Here is a 22,254-nt window from a genome sequence, read left to right as displayed (position 1 = left end):
GAGCCTAAAACAGACTATTATTGAACTAATTATGTTGTGATTTTTGAATCCAGTCTCACTTAAGTTCTCAGGACTTGACCAAGATAAATCCAGTTTCTTTGATATAATGTAGCATGAATGAGCTCTAGTCAAGTTTCCTATTAAACACCTATTCCTCTCTGAAGCCATATGAGCCAGAACCCCTGTCATGTTTCTCTCAGAATTTGCATCTCTCAAATGCCTGTCAGAATGGAGCATTAAGCTCTGCTTTATAACACTCTAGAGTTTCTTTAGTCTGCAGCTCCAAGATCTTCCTGCTCCTCCCAGGTCTTCCTGACTCCTCCTAGGTCTTCCTGACTCCTCCCAAACCATTTTCAAAGGCCAAAGTACCATATGGTCAGATTTATGACAGCAGCAACCCCACTCCTGATACCAACTCCTGTATAAGTTACTTTTCTTGCTGTAATCAAATATTTTACAAGAAGTACTTTAAAGGATGAAGAGTTTACCTTGGCTTAAAATTTGGGGTTTACATTCACTGGGACTAGAAAGGCAGAGCCATAGGAGTTTGAGGTGGCTTGTTACTTTTTTTTTCATCTATATTAACTTTATTTACATTTCAATTGTTATTCCCTTTCCTGGTTTCTGGGCCAACATTCCCCTAACCCCTCCCCTTCCCCTTCCCTATGGGTGTTCCCTTCCCCATCCTCCCCCATTACCACCCTCCCTGCAACAATCACGTTCACTGGGGGTTCAGTCTTGGCAGGACCAAGGGCTTCCCCTTCCACTGGTGCTCTTACTAGGCTATTCATTGCTACCTATGAGGTTGGAGCCCAGGGTCAGTCCATGTATAGTCTTTGGGTAGTGGCTTAGTTCCTGGAAGCTCTGGTTGGTTGGCATTGTTGTTCATATGGGGTCTTGAGCCCCTTCAAGCTCTTTCAGTCCTTTCTAAGATTCCTTCAATAGGGGGGTCCCATTCTCAGTTCATGGTTTAATGATGGCATTCGCCTATGTATTTGCTGTATTCTGGCTGTGTCTCTCAGGAGAGATGTACATCCAGTTCCTGTCAGCCTGCACTTCTTTGCTTCATCCATCTTATCTAGTTTGGTGGCTGTATATGTATGGGCCACATGTGGGGCAGGCTCTGAATGGGTGTTCCTTCTGCCTCTGTTCTAAACTTTGCCTTCCTATTCCCTCCCAAGGGTATTCTTGTATTCTTGTTCCCCTTTTAAGGAAGGAGTGAAGCATTTGCATTTTGGTCATCCTTCTTGAGTTTCATGTGTTCTGTGCATCTAGGGTAATTCGAGCATTTGGGCTAATATCCACTTATCAATGAGTGCATACCATGTGTGTTTTTCTGTGATTGGGTTACCTCGCTCGGGATGATATTTTCCAGTTTCGTCCATTTGCCTATGAATTTCATAAAGTCATTGTTTTTGATAGCTAAGTAATATTCTATTGTGTAGATGTACCACATTTTCTGTATCCATTCCTCTGTTGAAGGGCATCTGGGTTCTTTCCAGCTTCTGGCTATTATAAATAAGCCTAAACAAAGAATTCACAGCTGAGGAATGCCAAATGACTGAGAAACACCTAAAGAAATGTTCAACATCTTTAGTCATAAGGGGAATGCAAATCAAAACAACCCTGAGATTTCACCTCACACCAGTGAGAATGGCTAAGATCAAAAACTCAGGTGACAACAAATGCTGGCGAGGATGTGGAGAAAGAGGAATACTCCTCCATTGTTGGTGGGATTGCAGACTGGTACAACCATTCTGGAAATCAGTCTGGAGGTTCCTCAGAAAATTGGACTTTGAACTACCTGAGGACCCAGCTATACCTCTCTTGGGCATATACCCAAAAGATGCCCCAACATATAACAAAGACACGTGCTCCACTATGTTCATGGCTTGTTACATTTTATCTGCAGCCAGGAAGCAAAGAACAAGCAATAAGGAGCCTGGGTTATAAAACCTTAAAGTCCACCATCACACTTTCTCCTGTGAACCTTCATCTCCCAGTGTTTCCCAGTCTTCTAAACAGCACCAAGACCTGGGGACCAAGTGTTCAAATTACCTGAGTCTATGGGTACATTTCACATTCAAATCATACCATTCATGCATTCCAAGGAGAAATCCTACCTCGTCATGTTGAATGGTCTCTTTAAAAATGGTTGAATTTTGTTTGTTAGTGTCCTGTTGAGGAGTTGATCCCTATGTCTATCGTCAATATTGGGCATATAAATTATTTTTCTTATAGTATTGTAGTCTGGCTTTGATCATAAAGAATGCTGACCCTACAAAATGAGTCTAGATGTTTTCTCTTCTTTTCAACTTTTTAGGAAGACTTTGAGGAAGATAGACATTAGTGTTTCAGTCATGAACTTTGGTTTTTATTTGTTAGGTAGTTTTTACTTATTATTGAACCTTTTTATGTATTACTGATAGGTGTTCAAAATTTCCCTTTCTTGGTATTAATTCTTTGTAGGTTGTTTACCTATTTATTTTATGTTGTTTAATTGATGGTATAAAATTTTCATAGCAGTGTCTTATGATCCTTCCTGGTTTTAGAGTATCAGAAATGTTCTGTCATCCATACTTTTACTTATTTAAAGTTTTTGCCCCTGGATGGATATTTGTAATTTGTTCACTTGTCTTTTTAGAAAGATAAATCTTAGGGCTTTTTTTTTTTTAGTTGAATGGTTTATTCCAATTATTCTTCTTTAGTATTTATTATTTCTTTCCTTGTGATAATATTGAAATTAGCTTACTATTGTCATTATTGTTGCTCTGGTTTGCTTCCTTGAAGTCTATTATTAAATCGTTTGTGATTCTTCTACTTTCCTCTTCGTTTGTTGGGGCTTGTTTTGTGTGTTGTTGTTGTTTTGCTTGCTTGTGATAAAGTCTTCCTATTCAGCACAGATTGGGTTCTGGCTTTTGAGCCTCTTACTGAAGTTTCTTCAGGGCTAGGGGGCAAGTGAGTATGATTATACCTAGTATTTATGTGACTGTGAGCACTTATTACTTCAAAATCTCATTTCAGGATCGTCTTTGTTGGTTTTCACAGCTTTGGGTATGCTTGCATTTCGTCTTCACTTTTTAGATGCTTTAAAATTTCTTTTTTGAGGGGTTGGGGATTTAGCTCAGTGGTAGAGCACTTGCCTAGGAAGCACAAGGCCCTGGGTTCGGTCCCCAGCTCCGAAAAAAATTTTTTTCTCCTTTGTCCTTTTCCTTCCTTAACTCACTGAAATTTTCATTGTTTAATTTCCACATGTTTTTGAATTTTAATTACTCCTATTATTTATAGGTTCATACTATTGTGTTTGGAGAAAAATGCCTGCTCTAAAGTTTTTTCTTCTAATTAAAAATATTCCTCTTATTTTTATTTCTCTCTCTCTCTCTCTCTCTCTGTGTATGTATGTATGTATGTATGTATGTATGTATGTATGTATGTATGTGGGGGCTCTGTATCTACATGTGTGTAGGTGCCATTGGAAGCCGGAAGAGACCCTCAGATCTACTGGGGCTGGAGCTACAGGTAGCCATGGATTGCCCCACGTGGATTCTGGGACTGAATTCCAGTTCTCTACGAAAGCAGTAAGTGCTCTCGATTGGTGAGTCATTGCTTCAGTCTCCCCAAGTTCACTTTAAAAAACATTTCTTCTCTAAGTTCTATAGCATCATGGAGAATACAACAGATTCACTTGAGTAAAAATGCATATTTTTTTTCCTTGGTGAAATATTTTGTGTCTGGCCTGTTTGGACAATGATATTATTCAAGCCATCGTTCCATTATTTCTCTTTCTGTCTGGTAATCTACCTATTGTTGGATGTGAGGCACCAAAATTTCCAGTATTATTGTACTTCAGCCTATTTCTCTCTCTAGATTTTTTTATCCTTCTGTGCAGATATTTTATGTCATCATAAAGTTTAAGGTCTGAAATCAAACTATTATAAGTTGTTGAGTATCCATATTTCAACTTGATTTTACTTTGTCTTTGAGGTTGGGCCATAATTACAAAATAATGCAGTTCTGAATATAATATCCTGAATATTGGAATCCCCAAAGATAAAAATTCTCAAAGTGTGACTTAAAATTTGTTGAGAGATTCATGTTTTAAAAGAAGATTTGAGAAACACACACAACCTTACACAGTGATATAGGCAATGAGGAAAGATGTAGATGTTACAGGCATCCTGCTCAAGCACTATGATCAAAGCATATCCGTTACCAAGGTGAGATTACAGTCACGGAGAAAACAGCTCAGAAGTGAAAGGTGTGAACAGGGATCACAGTGGCTGGTAACTGCTCATAAGGTTGTATGCACAGTCTTCTACAATGTCCTAGTGGATAACCTAAATCAGGAGATGTGTTGAAAACAGTGATTCTTGATCACAAGGCCAGCTAGCACACATCTCAGGCACTCTAAATAACAGAATGATGACTGACCCTAGACAATAAACTTCTGTTTTTTCCCCTGGTGTCGGGGATGTGGAAGTCAACCTGGTGAAGGAAAAAGTGGGAGGGAGAGAAAGGCACCCAGGCTCCTGTGACCCGTTGAAGGGTTCTGGTCTGCATTAGATATAACATGGCTCCCAGAACATGGGTGAGCCTCAAAAAGGAACTCAGGCTAGGGCGGTGGCTACTTCCCCCATCTTCATGGAAGATGCTGCCCCCAGCCCCACCCTGCCCTTCTGAGTTACCTCATCAGGCAGGGCTTTTATTGGGGCATGGTGGTGGTGTAGTGAGGTACAATTGGTGGAGGATTTAGGGGCTTAGGATTGGCTCAAACACTGTATATAATAAGCTTATGTGCTGAGTAATGAACTCAGATGTGCATCCTGATGCTGGTCTCAGGAGTCTGATTTCCCAGGATTCGTCATACCATCAAGTTGCCTCTGATCTCCCTCTGATCTCCCGTCCTTGATCCTATTCCCATACCCTCGTGCATACCTAGACAATGAATACAGCAGAGATAGCAAATGAGCCACATTCAGACCCTCCTCAGGTCAAAGAGCACAGTAGAGATTTACTGCATAGAAGGCTGGTGGTTGGGGCAAGATTCCTTTGTATGGACAATAGCAATGGCTGACCATCAGCAACCTTCAAGGCTATTGGAGCCAGTTAGGGCCTCAGTTCAGAAATGGGGCTTTTTCTGTGTTCTCTACCAACTCTCTAGTGTCTCAGAACTGCAGCTCTTCCTGCCTCCATGCAGCATTGTGTTGAGGTCTGAAACATTTCTGGAGTATCTCTTGGTTTTGGCACGAGGTTCCAACTCCTTTTGGGTAATGTTTGGAATATCAACCACATTTTGGACGTGTGAATGAGCCCACACAACTTTACTTGGCTTCTTGGCACTTGCACAAAATTGTCTCCTTCTTTCACAAAATTGCCTGGAACTAATAAAAGGAAGCTCAGTCACTGAAATAAATTCATGTTTTTTCACCACCAAATGTGAACTCAGACAAAATGTGATCGCCAGAAATTTTATGGTTCACAAATGTAGATATACAAAAAAGGCCTTTCTTTGTTTATTAAAGAGATTTCAATGTTTTTATAAACATGCAGAGTTCTTATACACAAAGCCAACTTTGTGATAATGTATTTTTATTTGTCTTCCTGACCCCCCCCCAAAAAAGAAGCATGAAATGAATTAGAACTCTCTAGAAGTCTTTACAATTTATAGTCTCTATAGTAGAATGCACAGCATAAAGAATTGTAAGACATGCTCCTTATTGAAAACAATAAAAAAAACTATGAAGTAAGATAAAGAACTAAGAAGAAATGTATAATGAAAAGTAGAGTCATAAATTGTGAGCAGTTCAATGAAATGGTCCGACTACCTAAGGCCACTGGTCAGTAGTCCTACATCATGACACATGACCATGACTGTTCTCAAAGAACATTCTCGTTCTACAATGCTGTTCTACTTGACATTTCTCCGTGAACTGATATCTACCAATGTGTACATCCCCTACATAATTTTTCCATTGTTGGGGGCACCTTTTGTTGTTTTGGGCACACAGAGACATCCTTCCCTATTTATTCATATACAGACCTCAGATTTTGTGGAAACAATACTGGTGACCAAACAATACCATTGCGCAAATGCCTTCTTGCCCTACCCTGCACATAATTACTTTCAAACTGGCCAGTGACTCTGCTGGCTTCTTGTAAATGTGGCTTGGATTCATTAAGAGCTCCTGGATTTTCATCAGCTGGAAGGAATGTCAATGCAGACCAATGACGCATTTTGACATTAAAATTTTTGTCATTATTCTATCATGTGGCCAATCCACTTATCGAAAATTTCCACCAAATGCGCTGGGTTGAATGGAAAAAAAACAAAACCCGATTGGTAACACATTGAGATTCACCTTCAGAATCAATCCTTGTTCATATCTGATTCTGTGTGTGTCGTTATAACCATGGAGTCAGACAAAATTCGTTTTCTCATTCAAAGTATGCAAAATATTTAGATAGCCATCCAGGATTCTCCACTTTCCTTTCAAATACAGAAACAAATGGCTAGGATTTATGATTTCCTCTGGTGGGACACACATTGTATGTGTCTGACTTAAGCATAGTGGGAGCAATTTTGAAAGTAAAACATGAACAGTTTGTCTGTGTTATATTCAGTGGTTATTGTAAGAAGTCTGTCTCTTTCAACAGCCAAGTCATTTACCAAGACTATACTCACTACTCAATCTGCTTTGTAACATGGGAGGAGACTCCAACTAGCAGATGTCTCCGAGCCAAATAGTTGCTACCCCTGACAAAGGGTGTGACACTAAGTATGAAAGGGATGTGAGCATGAAAGGGATTGAATGATTTGCCAGAACCAAAGGACTCATTACTTCTTCACCAGAACTCAGCTTTCTATGCCTTTTACTTTTGTTTTTCATGTGAATATCCATTTTCCAGCTTCAGGCTTTCAGAGCTTCAGCATTTGAAATATTAAATATTTTACTGTGATTTTTATCTTTAAGAGAGTTTGGGTCTCAGGACTTCAAGTTCTGAAAGGTTATGAAATTCAGATCTTTTCTTTTGGTATGTTGGTGGTTCCAGTTTACTTTCTTAGTGAGTTTTTATTTTCAGTTTTCATATTGCTATTTATTTTCATTTCATTGCAGCTCTAAGACTTCCATTTAGCATTTTTTGCATGTTAATGCCTTTCTTGTGAGTCACATAGAATGGTTGTAAACTCGCCCACATTTGTCTTTCATTCATTTCTAAAGGACAGTTTTACTGGGTATAGAATTCTTGGTTGACTTGGGTTTTTTTTGGGGGGGGGGAGTGTTGTTTCTGTTTTTTGCTATTTGGCTTTTAGTACTTTGAATATGTTATCCCATTGTCTCTTAAAATTTTAGCTGATAAACTAAGATTCTTGCATAGATTTTTTTCTCTTTTTGTTTTTTTTCCTCCATCTTTATTAACTTACATTTTTCTTATTTATATTTCCTTTCCCGGTTAATGGACCAACATCCCCCTAGCCCCTCCCCCTCCCCTTCTATATTGGTGTTCCCCTCCCCATCCTCCCCCATTACCACCCTGCCCCCAACAATCACGTTCACTGGGAGTTCAGCCTTGGCAGGACCAAGGGCTTCCCCTTCCACTGGTGCCCTTACTAGGCTATTCATTGCTACCTATGCAGTTAGAGCCCAGGGTCAGTCCATGTATAGTCTTTGGGTAGTGGCTTAGTCCCTGGAAGCTCTCTTTTTGGTTTTTTAAGATGCCCTCTTCTCTCCTTTACAATTTGTCCTGTGTCTCATGATATCACTATTTGACTCTTTTTCCTTTCCTTAGAGATATTTAAGCTTCAAGAATCTGGTTGTACACATCTCTCACACAATGTAGAAATTTTTATGTATTTTTTAAATTTAATTTTTATTTTTTAAACTTAAAATATATCCATAGTGCTTTTTACTCCTTCCCTTCTCTTCCAAAACTTCCCATAATTCATGTATTTGCTTACTTGATGTCATCCTATAAATACATTATGATTTTTCACTTTTCATTTTTGGTTTCTCTAATTGCATAATTATACTTGAAATTGTTTAAAACATTTAAAAAATGTTACTGCTCTTTCTTCTGCCTGGTTTCTGACTCTTTTTCACTGGTTTTGCTCTGTATCTTTCAGTTGTGTGGTTATGGTCTTCATCTAGGATTTCTATAAGTTTTCATATATCTATATCTATCTGTCTATTATCTACTATATCTGTTAGATATAGACAGACAGATAGATAGATAGATAGATAGATAGATAGATAGATAGATAGATAGATAGATAGATGGATCTTCTGGATGTGCACCATTTCCCTGATTTCAGTTGTGTGTAGCATCATGATTGCCTGGTTCTTTACTACCTCCATAACCTTGAGTTGGTGTCTGGTTTTTTTTTTTTTCTCTGAAGTTAAAAACCTCTTCTCTTCTTTGAAGACTGGTTTCAGCAACTAAAGGTCCCTTTCCTTTGGCTCTTTGTAGGGTTTATGGGGTAGTCTAATGATCAGTTGAGTGGAACTGAGTCACATAGCTGTTGCTGAATCTGCAGCTGGGTCTGTAGGATTTAATGCTCCTGGTAAGACACACTGTCTATTTATGGTTACTAAATTCTTAGAGTTGTAGAGTTATGAGCAAGGAGCTTCCTTTTCTCTCACTTGCCAATGCAGGCATTTACCTTTAAGATGAATATTACCATAACTGGATTTTATGTGTCATAATATTCCTTTCATTCTATCCGCCCTATCCTTTGTCCACTTCGTTCCTTCTGGGTTTTCTTTTCCTGACTTTTAGAGTAAATTAAATTAGAAATAGCATATCCATTGCTATTTCTTTCTACCTACAGCTATATTTGGTTTGTTATCTCACTGTTCATTTTATGGTTTAACTTGTCATTCTATAGCTTCTTCCTGTGTATTGTAAGAAACTTTTAATAATTTTCATTTTCTTGCTCCACATCTCTATATTATGGTGGTCATTCACTCTCAAGTATACATTATAATCCCACATCCTAGTGGTTTTATTTAAGTAAGTAGCCATCCATATTTTTAAAAACAGAAATAATGATGACGGCGATCCTAGATATTTAACTATATAGCTTCTATTTTAGGTAGTTCTGTTTCTGTATGCCTCATATTTCCTTAGATATTGTATTTCTTTGTCTGAATCACTATCTTCAGTATTTATTTTAATATGGGTTTGCTGGTAGGCAATTTTTTTTCAAATTTTATACAAAAATAAAACTTTGCTTTACTCCCGTGTTTTAAAGATCTTTTTTTTTACTAGAAGCAAAAGATTCTGTGTAATTTTGAGGTCTAGAAAAGGCGTAATTAAAGTAACAGCTTACATATGTTAAACTATAAGTAGTATTTGTGCTGTAAAGACTTGTAGACCAAGGCTCAAAGAGCCTGAGTTGTTGCTCAATTGTCATTCACCTTCCAAACAATGACATTTGCACAGTTGCATATTCTAGAACTGCAGCCACAGTGTCCTGTTGTCTATTAGAATAGAAGATATACCAATAAAGACTGTACTAATTACTTTTATGGTCACTGTAACTGTGACCCACTCTGCCCCTAGGGACCATCAGCCAGTAAGGGTCCACAAGGGGAAAGGGAGCAGAGATGATGGAATGGGGGTGGGGGCAGTTCTGAAAGCCCTGTGCATGGTAATGGTAATGGCATGGTAGATATGGCAATGATAACACCGAGACCAGCTGTAGGGAGACAGATCACTTTACTTGGAGTGATTCAAGCATTGTATAGTTTGGGGGATGGGCTCAGAATATCTAGGATGGGTAAAAAATCACTGGCTGGAGGTTTAAGGTACTGAGATGCCTCGTTAGCATAGAGAGGCATTCCAGGAATCTCAGGTGCTACCTGAATAGATTCTTATTGGGAGAAAGAAAGTAGAACTTTTAAGTTTAACCAAGGCTACATGACGTTCTGCAGGTAGAGGTGTGTAGGGATTATGGTCAGAGACAGGGACCCCATGCTAGTAAAGGAAGTCCTCGATTTTGTGTGGAGCCCAGAAGGCTATCCTGACAATGTTAGATTTTGGCCTTAATTAGCAGGGTTTTCCCATAGTAACCAAAAACCTTATGAAAGATTTTTTTTTTAAGATTTATTTATTTATTATATATAAGTAAAGTACACTGTAGCTGTCTTCAGATACACCAGAAGAGGGCATCAGATCTCTTTACAGATGGTTGTGAGCCACCATGTGGTTGCTGGGAATTGAACTCATGACCTCTGGAAGAGCAGTCGGGTGCTCTTAACCACTGAGCCATCTCTCCAGCCCCATGAAAGATTTTTGGCTCTTGTTTCAAGAGGGGAAAAGGAGAGGGCGAGCGGTAGCAGAAGTACAGGTTCTGCTTAGCAGGATTCCCTGTTTTTCTTTTTATTCAGTCCAAGATGGTGGTTCAAAGGATGGTGCTACATATATTCATGGGTTCTCCTTCCTCAGTGAAACCAGTCTGCAAACATCCTCACAGACACATCCAGAAGTATCTCTTCTGGATGATTCCAAATTGAGTTAGGCTGTGAAAGTTTACCCACATAGACTCCAGGAAATGATTCATGCTGGTATTTCTGAGGGGAAAAAAACCCCCAGCAATTTAAGTCATTCTTGAATTTATATTTGTTTCTTTTATTTTCTCTTCCTTCTTTTCTTCCTCTTCTTCATTTTAGACACAGTTTCATTTTGAAGGTCAGACTGTCCTTGAACTCAAACTGCTTAAAATGCCCCAGGGCTAGAATATCAGGCATGAGTCACAATGTCTGGCCCAAACCACTAGAGTCAAAAAGAAACTGTGGTGGCCTTATGATCCTATACCGCTTTCCCCAAATATACTGGGAATGAGCTCTTTTAAAGCTCCATTATGTAGTTATGGGGAACTCTACATCAGAAAGACACAGTGTGACTGTGACTTCCTGCAATATCAGAGTTTGTTGAATAACAATGAATTTTTACATTCCTCCCCCCACTCCCTGGAGCTGAGGACCAGGGCCTTGTGAACACTAGGCAAGCACTCTACCACTGAGCTAAATCCCCAACCCAACAATGAATTTTTAAAAAAATGTCAGTTTCAACGGCTGAATTTGCCTGATAATCTCACTTTCCTTGGTAATTTGGCTGAAGCAAATGCATCTTTTAAAATTTCAATCTTAATTACTACTATAACTCTACTATGGCATATTACATAGTAAATATCTGTCTGTCTATCTGTCTATCTATCTATTATCTGTCTATCTATCTATCTATCTATCTATCTATCTATCTATCTATCTATCTACACAGATAGAAAGACAGACAGATAGCTAGATATAGATGTCTACATGGGTTATAGACTGGATAGAAAGGATTAAAGAGGCCACAGTAGTATTTCAAGATGCTGTAGAAGGAGCCGATAGACATGTGGACACACTCTGTATGGATAAGATATGGAATCCAAGCAGCCTGCAGAAAAGAAGCTGCTGCTATGTGTTTATGTGAATGACAGGGTTGCGAGCAATGAAGCCTCGATGACTCCAGCCGAGAGGTAGAAGTGCAGGTATAGAAGGGACAGGTTGATGAATGGAGGTCTTGATGGGCAAACCGAAAGAGAGACAGATATCAGCTGAGTAAGTAAGCTATGTCAATAGTATGAACCGAGCAGAGCTGAATGCCCAGAGACAGTACAGAGTTCTCTGCCTGCTGGTCTTGGGAGCATGGACCAGTGTCATGTGACCGTCTAATGGGGCCATTGCCACTGGAGTGTTGACTGTCCCCATCTTTATGGGGTCTAGGGGAGGGGGTTATACTCTTTCCTTGGTCTAGTGTTTCCGATAAGTTCTTATACTTGTTTTCTCTGATATGATTTCAATACACATTCATGTGGCCCCCACAGTCTCAATTTACCCAAATAAATGTGAAGGGTACCTTCATATTTACTATTATAAATGGTCCCAAATCATGACCCAGCCAGTAACAAGATGGAGCAAAGGCTTGCGTTGAGGTCTTGTCTTTGGCCCTTACTGTGCTACTGTGAGAGTTTACAGATGGGGTCACCTCCTAAGTGTTAGAGCCTGTCTGTGTATAATGATAACAGCAGCTTCCCAAACACCCCTTCAGCTTTGCCTGCTCTTCTGTGGAGTGAACATTCCTGAATATTCTCTAGATTACTTTGTGGTTTGTCATCTCCCCCAGTATGCCTGTTGGACTCCTTCCTCAGCTCCTCCAGCTATAAGTATCTGCTTTGAAGTTTCAGAACCATCTTGCATTTGTTCTCTCTTAAAGTTGTCCATCTTTGTTACAGTCAATTATGTTCCGGCCTGGCACCTTCTGGCAAACTGTCTGAAGGATGTACCTATAACTACCTCATTTCTGGATCCCACGAGGAGACGTTTGTAATGCTTCACACATTCTGTAGTTCTTCGCAGTTCTTCACAGCCTGTATACTGTCATCTCACTAAAAGAATGTCTGCATGAATACTGTTGGGGGAAAATAACGACTTGAACACTTTAGAAAGCCCTTCTTGGACCCAGGTAAAGATCACTATTGAAATGTCCTTAACAGGGTTTCACGATCCTCACTTTTATTGGCTCTGGATATTTAAACAGTTGTTAGTATCATTGTGCTCTATGCTCTCTGGCCCACATCAGTACTTGAAATGCACTCTGAAACTCTTTAGGAATGTGAGGAACATCCTTAAGCATTCTCCACAAACCCAACATCTCTTCAGAATATATACTGAAGACCTCAAGAACTTTCTGTGGCATGTGTCTTCCTGTTGGCCTCCACTCCAGGTCTTAGCGGTGGGTGGCATTCATGATAAAATGTCTCCATGAATGAACCATGTCTTTGCTGTTGCTGTGATTAAAATCTTCACTGTGAAGTCTGGACCCTTTTGAGGGTCTGAACTGGCTTCTCTCTAGACTCTCACATTCTAATACGGTGTCTCTCAACCTTCCGAATGCTGTGACACGTTAATACGGTCTACCATATTCCAGTGATTTCCCCCAAACCACAACATCACTTTCATTGCTACTTCATAACTCTAATTTTGTCACTGTTAGGAATTATAATGTGATATCTGTGTTTCCTGATGGTCTCAGATGACCCCTGTTACAGGACCATGTGACCCCAAAGGGGGTTGCAATCTTTAGGTTGCTTTAGAAAGACCCACTTGGACACAGGTAAAGATAATTTCTGAAATGTCCTTAGCAGATTTAAATGATTCTCACCGCTCTAATCCACCTACTATTCCCACTGGCAATCCTTTTTAAATATATATCGGGAAGTAGTTATTGATAAGAATTGGAGACGTGGGCCTGAGGCCCAACATATCTGGTTGGGAATCTAGAGTCTAGCATTTCTTAGATGCTTGGCCTTAAGGAAGAGTCCTCCCCTCACTGAACCTCAGTTCTTACCTCATGTCACTGAGCCAGCTGAGGAAACTGTCATCGAACCCAGGTCCTGGCTTATCCCTTAAATATTGTTATTATACTACTTGTTATCTCTGTCACAATGAAATGTACGTGGCTTTTCACAAGTTACATTTTATCTTTAAATTACGCTGTTTTCCACATATGTGGATTATGATAGAATTCAGCGCTAATACTTGATAATAATTGTAGGACATGATAATAATTCAAGGGGCGAACTGTAACTTAGACTTGGACCTCATCATAAAAACCTATACAAGTTTTCTTTATTCTGACGCTCCAGAAATGCCCCCAACCTTTGACAGCTGACTCCCAGGTGCCTTTTGGTCCTCCTGTCTCTTCTGCCAAAAGCCCTGAGACTAAGTAGATGAAGTCCTCTTTAGAACTGTGACAAGAGACTCAGGACCTCAGCCCCTTCTGGTTTAGTGGGTGTTTTTGACTTATGAAACGGTGTGTGCTTCAGATCACTAGACGGTCTGCAGGGGCCCTCCCAACTGATACAATCCTTGTCAGGGCATGCTTATGTGAGGCAAGAGATGCCACCGAGGGAACAGGGAAAGGCTGACGGCATCTCTTTTCTCAGATGCCCTGTGGACATCACTTGTTGTGGGGCAGAGACCGGGGCCTGAAGGGTGGCCACAGTCCTTGTCCTTCACAATAATCAGAGCATTTTATGTAGCTTGCCTAGGTTCGTTTCTTAAATCTGCACTAAGGGAGTTCTGTTACTCCCCAGCCTACCGTTTGGCACCACGTACAGGTGGCCGATGCTTGTTGGTGTCATAGAAGTGTTACAGGATTCCACACAGAACTGTAATCAGAGCATTTTATACCAAACACCAATTGAAAAACCAATTACACCAAAATAACTTCTTTACACCAACTTAGAGTTTGGAACAGATATTATTTATAAAGTAGGGTTTGTTCCTGAGTATGTTTTGGTCTTCAGTTAAATTCTTTTTAAACTCAGGCTCCATGGTACAATGGCTCCGGAATTGGTAATAATAAAACATTAGTTACACTGGTGGGTAATGGCTTTATTTAAAATAAGATGAAATGTTAACTCAGTGTCTCCCAGGACTCTGTAAATGTCTTTAAGCAGCTATCCAGAGGCCTCAGCAGTCCTAGTACTCATTAGATGGGTAGCTGAGACACATTGACCAATTTACGTTTTGTGTCGGAGTTTCCCCTTGTTCTTATGTTTGAGCCTCACAATTCCTCTGGGGATCTTTCCTATAGCTCCTTTTACTGGCAGAGGAACTGAGAATCAAAGACATTTGTTTGCTTTAAATCCAAGCCTTCATAGGAAATAACAAAGCCCAGGAAGCTATGAAGCAACCCAGGGTTCAGGGCAAGGGTCTGCTGCCAGACATTATACCGTGTGGGCTCCATCACTACATTGAGTCAGCACACATGAATGGGAGTCAGGCTTACTTCATGGAGATAGGCTATGCAAAGTGTTTAGCGTGGGATTAGGCACTGACACGTAATGAACTTAGGCATTCTCCATCTTCCACTCCACTTTCCACTGGAGCACTTGGGTGTTGACAAACACAGCCACAGGCAGCTTACAATTTACGCATTTCTCCAAACCACCCAGGAACACGCTCCTCCTAACCCAGCCTGAAACTGGCTACATTGTCACTTCCCTCCCATCTTGTGTGCCCTGGGTGTTGGGAAGTTTTCTCCACTCTCCCTTCCCATTCCTCTGGCCTGGGAGTCAATGTTTCAACCCTTTGCCTTGCCCCAGATCTGGAACCTCTGGGAGTGGCAGGTGGCTGGGTAGGTGGGTGGGCTGTTACATTGTGTCGGAAAGGAAGAGAAGCGAAAAATGCTTGCAGTGAGAAGCTACTCATCCTCCCTGAGGCGTCTTTCCTTCACTTAGAGCCTTTGCTTCTGCCACCCTGGTCAAGCCCCCCTGGAGTAGCCTTTGTCCCGGATCTGGATAAGTACTTGTCCTGTGGGCGAGGCAGACTCCACCATCAGAGAAGCTGGCAGGAACACAAATTCACGTGTCTTCCACACTAGCCTACAGAATAAGAGTGCGGAAGCACTTTGTGCTCTTAGGAGTTCTGAGGGCAATTCTGATGTGTGTTCAGATTTGAAAATCACGCTTTTAAAGAAAGAGTGTGAAAGAAAGCAGAGAGCCTGAACATTCCACTTTGAATCCTGCTGAGCACTGGGCTAACCCTTTCTGGATTTTTCCCAAAGGCTATATGCTGGCCCTAGAGACCTGAGCCTGGAGCTGGGGGTACTCACCTTGCTAACTTTTGCTTTGTGGGACAGCAGGTGGTTAAAGAGGCATCTGGTCTGCTATTTGCCAAGGGCCGACCATTCTACACCCACAGTTTCATTTAATTTTTATTTTAACATTCTTGAAAGAGAATGTATCTGTATAGTTGGAGATGTCTGGAGTTGTGCTTTGAGAAGATTAGAGAGAAGGTGGAGGAAGTGGCGCTTCAGAGGACACAGACTCTCCATTAAGTAGGGGAGAGCTCACTTACTGACTCATGCTGCAGGGCAAACTAAGGGCTAGAAAGGAGAAAGGGCTTGCCCAAGACCATGCAGAAAGTCGATGTCTACCAATAACTTGCTCTGCCTATGCCTTATCAATAAACAAATGATTGCATTTTAAAACTGTTTTGAATTTTGTACATTAAGGTAAATTTGAGTTTATAGAAAAGTGGCAACAATAGCGTCCTCTGACTCTCCTTCTTGCCTTTTCTACCTTACCATCATTAAGACCACAGGGGATTAAGACCTTCAATCCTGCATTCTGAGTAATTGTGGATTTATGCTCAGTTATAAGAAATATTACAGATACTCCTGTGTAGTCTTAGGGATGTTTTGCCTGACAGGAACATCTCGTGCAGAACTTATATGGTTGTTTAAGCATTTTCTTTCCCTCTCTCTCTGATTTTATATTCAGGCTCAACCTTAGACCGATGCTCTCCGCACTCCCCTGAAGAGACACCTGAACTTTTCTGCAAGAATTTTCTAAGCCCCCATGGGTGCTGCTATCCATTGCACATGTAGGAGGTGGGAAGCTCATCCACACAGGGTTGTAGGAACTGACCCTTCTGAGATTGTCCTTGGAGAGATCTAGAGCCAATCTCTATGTGCTGGAAACACATCCTGTCTATACTGCTGAGCCGAGCACAGAATACTCTTTGTGCTCCCTTGTTTGATGCTGGATTCCTCCTTCCAGTAGGTGTTCACTTTAGCAACTAAGGGCATGGCTGAACGAATGAACTCCAGGTAGGTGTGTGTCACAGAGCAATCTTCATTCAACAGCAGCTTTGTTGCTAGGACACAAGGATAGCCAGTCTGGCCAGTCAGACACAAAGCCAAGAAGTGTGTGCCTTGCTGAGGGAAAGAGACCCTAAAAGCTGACATGGGTGGGTACACCAGAGTAAGTCTCTGGAACTGGGGCAATGGTAACTCTTAAGTTCTGTGAGTCCTGGGGCCCTGTGGCAACCTGTCTTCGCAGCTCTGACTTACTGTGTTCCTGAGTGAGCTGAGAGAAATTCAATTCATGCGTTCCTGGGCAATTTATATGATTTTCAGCAAAATGCCACAGTCATGTATTAGCCACTGGATGTCAACGGTAATGCTTTCTTTGTTCCTTTTGGAACTCAGTCCCCGATGGGAAGCCAGCTGGTCCATTACCGGACAATGAGCAAGAGCAGGGGGCACAGTGTCCGAGGGTGGTGTCTGCCAGAGCACTGCAGTGTCCAGTGAGAAGTGGGAGAGGTCATGAGCTGCCAGCTCTGCCAAGCAGGCTGGCAGGACCTGGGAGAGGTGCAAACAGCTTGGGGATTCGAAGGAGCTGTGAGGCTTCTGGTGCAGAGGAGAACAGGGATCACGAGGTAAACACTAGGCTTGCTTCTTGTTCAGCTTTGGTAAGTTAACTTTCTCCCCTAGGCCTTGTCTACCTCTTCTGCAGAATGCCTTACTGGAACCCATGATCTCTGTGGACCCAGATAGACTATTAACTTATTTTAACGAGACTTCGGTGTCTCACTATGAATATTATTTGGTGCTGCCTAAATAAATGTTTTTCCAAGAAATATTTTTTACTCTCACGCTCAATGAGAAATACATTTTACACAGTAGTCCGGTATGGTGCATGCAAACCATGTGACTGGAAGGAAAGTCCCATGGATCAACAGTTTCCCTTCCTGTAGGACATGTGATAAAACATTGCAGAAGCTGCCAAGCTTCTCTGGGGGAAAGAGCAGCCTAGGGAAGCTGGAACTGGTGAATTATAAGCTCCAAAGTAACAAATCTGGAGATGTCAGCACTTGGAGTGGTAGGCAGAATTTGTTAAAAAAAAAAAAAAGGGTTGCACCTGAAGAGAAGAGCTAAATATAACGAATGAATTACACATCCTTGTAAGACAGGCCAGCCACCCCCACGTTATTTTAAGTGAAGAAGCTAAACATCAAAGGCAGATATTTTATGGTTTCATTTATATGAAATTTCTACAAAAGCAAAACAATAGAGAGACTGGAAGCAGACCAGAGGCTTGCTGGGGTAAAGGAATGTGCAAAGGAGGAGGGGGTGGGTCTATGTGGGGGGGAGAGAGAGAGAGAGAGAGAGAGAGAGAGAGAGAGAGAGAGAGAGAGAGAGAGCTCTGAAACCTATGATGGCTGCCCATCTGCATAAAGTTAGCAAAGCCAGCTCACTGCACTCTGGATAAACACAGGACTGGAAGGCTGAGGCTATGGGAGGCATGGGGACGGACAAAACTATGCCTGTCACAGAGATGACAGATGATTCTCTTCACTTGTACTGTGTTCTTCAGGCGTGCTGAGTTTGGTCTAACCTCATTGTCTCCTCATACCGCATCCACAGCGTCATTAAATCACATGTGGTTCATAACTAGTTGAAAACCATAAGAATAGGTGAATGCTGCTTAGATTTATCTTGGAAGCCAAATTCTTTTATAAACAATGGGGTTTTACAAATCCAAGCAAATATTAGAGTTGGTTTTTTGTTTGTTTGTTTTTGTTTTATTTCGTAATGCTTTTTAAGGGCAAGGTCTTACTGTGCTGTCCAGGATGACGTTGAACTCTTGAGCTCAAGTGGTCCCCTTGCCCCAGCTTCCTGGGAGAGCTGGGGTTGTGACATCAGCTGCCTACATGCTTCTATACAATAACCAACAAATGCCATGAATAGACCTCAGCAGGCTGCGGTTTGGGGACACACGTTAGTCATGTTGGCGGCTGCTTCTGACTATGTGTGAAGCCCAGGGAAGGCAGTTTCTCTTTAGGCTTTAGGATGGGAACTAGCCACCTGCAGCCCAGTTTCCTGGGCTGTTCTGAGCAGCTCTGGTCTTGCTCCAGTTCCACCAAGAGCATCCTCTGACCTCCATGTCACAATGCAGAAGCAGAACTTCCCCTCTGGCATCTCAGTGCTCCATTCATACCAAGTACCTCCATGTGTCAGGATATTTATGAGCCTTTCTTGCAACCTTACCTTTTGGGTATTCAGTTTTGAGAGTAGTCCCTGTTAGCATTTCCTTTAGGCTCCTCCCAACAGTTACCTAGCAACAGCCAGATACCTCTGTATAAAAGGTACCTCTCCCTCTCCCTCTCCCCCTCCCCCTCCCCCCTCCCTCTCCTTCCTCCTCTCTCCCTTTCTCTTTCCCAGGTGTCCCTAGCCATCCTCTTCCCCTCTTTCTCTCTTCCTCTCTCTTCTCTCTTTCTGTCATTCTCTGTCCTCCTTCCTCTGCCTCTACCCCCTTCTCCAGGTCCGAAATGAACTCCCTTTTATATTTGGGCTGTCACATGACTTGATTGTTTAGGGTGCCACCTTGGTAGGGTCAGCCAAGGACTCCCCTCACTCAGCCATTTTATAAAACACATCAGTCCCACAGAACTGGCTTCGATAGTCAGGGTTTCTACTGCCGTGACAAAACATCAGGTCTGAAAGAGCAAGCTGGGGAGGAACGAGCTTATTTGGACTACACTTCCACAGCACTGTTCATTATTGCAGGAAGTCGGGGCAGGAGCCTGGAGACAGGAGCTGATGCAGAGGCTATGGAGGGGTGCTGCTTACTGGCTTGCTCTCCATGGTTTGTGCAGTCTGCTTTCTGATTAAACCCAAAACCACAAGCCTAGGGATAGTACCACTTACCATGAGCTGAGTCCTCCCTTACTGACCACTAATTGAAAAAATGCCTTATAGTTGGATCTCATGGAGGCATTTCCTCAACTGAGGCTCCTTCCTCTCTGATGACTCATGCTTGTGTCAAGTTGACACACAAAACCAGGCAGCAGTTCATGGCCCTAATTTATGATTGAAGTGCCATTGCTTACAAATTGTGTGTGTGTGTGTGTGTGTGTGTGTGTGTGTGTGTGTGTGTGTATGAGTATGTATATCAGACCAAGGGCTTTGTTTCAGTAATCACGGCCCTCATGGCTTCAAAGCTTCCGACGGGTGAAGTAGTAGATGGTAGGAAACCTAAAGCTCTGAGGATCTGTATGAGAGCCTCAATCTGTCTCCCAGACCCATTTAGTAAAATGGAAAAATGCCTCTGTTATTCTTACGTTGCTGTGATAAATTTGCTTAGAGGCAACTTAAGGAAGGAAACATTTATTTTGGTTCATAATTCCAGAGAAATCTCAATCCATCAAGGTAGGGAGGCCAGGCAGCAGTGTGGTTCTGTTTATGGGAGGAGAAGCAAGAGACTGTGATTGCCTTACAAAGTAGGAGCAGGAAATGAATAGTGTGCATGTGTGTGCGTGCACAGGCACAGACACACACAGACACACACACAGACACACAGACACACACGCACACACACAGAGACAGACACAAACACACAGAGACAGACAAACACAGACACACATGCACACAGACAGAGACAGACACAAACACACAGAGATAGACAAATACACAGAGACAGACAAACACACAAAAACAGACACACAGAGACACACACAATGACAGACAGAAACACAGAGACAGACACATACACAGAGACAGACACACAGACACAGAGATGTGAGATAGAAAGAAAGACAGAGAGGAAGAGACAGACACGGAGAGAGAGACACACACAGAGAGACAGGCACACAGAGACAGAGACAGAGACAGTCATACAGAAAGAGACACACATGCCCACAGAGACAGACACATACATAAAGACAGAGAGAGACAGAGATACAGAGAGACAGAGACAGACAGACACAGAGATACACACCCACAGAGATAGACAGACACACACAGAGAGACAGACACACAGAGAGAGACACAGAAAGAGACACAGAGAAAGAAAGACAGAGGGAGACACTATACTTTACACTTCTCAATAGATAGTGCCTTAATCTGGGAGCCCAGAGTATATAGCACGTGATCCTTTGGAGGATCTTTCGTGCTCAAACCACAACAGGGACTACCATCCCCTGATCTGAAGTTGTTTGGCTCTATTAATCAACCCAAGTCAGCCCTCTTGTTCTTGCACTTGGAACCCAGCAGCACCATTTGCTTTTGTACAGTTGAAGCCAACCTGTAGCTCTCCGCTCTAGATGCCCAGCATCTTCGAGTCTGCACTGTTATTGAATGCACACATGCCATCATTTCACCAAGCTGTGCAGCAACTCAAACCTCACTAGGTAAGCTTTTGCAGCCTGGCGTCTCTCACGCTTTAGTTAACCTTCAGATTGACTTGTGCACCCACTCTTCAATACCTGCTCACTGAAGCAGGAGCCTTTCCCTTGGGCTCAGGGTCCCTGCCCCAGCTCCAGCCCAGGGCATCCTCTTCCTCTCTGCCCTCTGCAGACACCGCTGTGGCTGCCCACCCCCACTGCACAGACACTTCGGTCTTCCTGACACAGTCTTCTCTGTCACTGTGCCCCCTTTCAGCTGCCCTGCAGCCTCCCTGCACTTTCTTCCTCAGTGGAGTTGCTGGAACAACGGTTCTCAACCTTCCTAATGCTGTGACCCCTTAATACAAGTCTTCCTATTGTGGTAACCCCAACCACAAAATTATTTTCGTTGTTACTTCATAACTGTAATTTTGATACTGTTATGACACATAATGTAAATATCTATATCTTCTGATGGTCGCAGGGGACCCCCATGAAAGAATCATTCAATACCCCTAGCGGACATGACCCACAGGTTGAGAACCACTGCTCTCGACAGAGGACTGCTCCCAGTGTTGGTCTCTCTCACCTGGATGGGAAGTAACCTCCACTTCCTGGCTTTTGTTCCAGACACCCTGAAGGATTCTGAGTTCCCAAGCTCTCCCAGTCATGTTCCTCAGATCGTGTTCTTTAACATTTCTCAACCCACCATCCCCATCACTGGTTCTCTCAAGACTTGTGTCATCTCTAGATATCACGGCATACATAGCCTATTGTAATCTGGCCCTTGTGCAGTTCTTGGATTGGCTCTCAGAGTGTTCTGTAACCCTGAGGTTAACCCTAAACACACACACACACACACACACACACACACACACACACACACACACGCACCCACACATGTGTACACATACACACACACTTACACATACACATACTCACACACACACTCATGCACACACACATGCACCCATGCTTTGTGCACACACACACACACACACACACACACACACACACACACACACTGGCTCATACTTCTGGGCATGACAGTTCCTCTTTTTTTTTTTAAACCAAAATGCTTTACACTAAAGCCCTTGTAACTCACCTTTACGGCTGTGCGTGGTGTCACATGTTTACAACCCCAGGATTGCTAGGCTACATCAGGGGGAAATGATGTAGTTTCAGTTCAACCTAGACCATACAGTGAGGCCTCATCTCAATACACCAAAAACTGAAAAAAGCAAGCAAACAATGA

General features: G+C 42.2%; 1 protein-coding gene across 1 annotated transcript in view; it reads left to right on the top strand.

The window, feature by feature from the left end:
- The window catches only part of Rtp4 (receptor (chemosensory) transporter protein 4), a 98,070-nt gene that overhangs the window by 5,434 nt on the left and 70,382 nt on the right, over positions 1–22,254 (top strand). Inside the window, exon 3 of the mRNA XM_006248521.5 lies at positions 3,467–3,578. The gene's annotated coding sequence lies outside the window, so the exon portion shown is untranslated. The remainder of the gene's footprint in view (positions 1–3,466; positions 3,579–22,254) is intronic.

The sequence above is a fragment of the Rattus norvegicus genome, chromosome 11 (assembly GCF_036323735.1).
Source record: "Rattus norvegicus strain BN/NHsdMcwi chromosome 11, GRCr8, whole genome shotgun sequence".
In the NCBI taxonomy this organism is placed as follows: Eukaryota; Metazoa; Chordata; class Mammalia; order Rodentia; family Muridae; genus Rattus; species Rattus norvegicus.
Note: the sequence above shows the minus strand (reverse complement) of the source record. Positions and strands in the feature narration are given on the sequence as shown.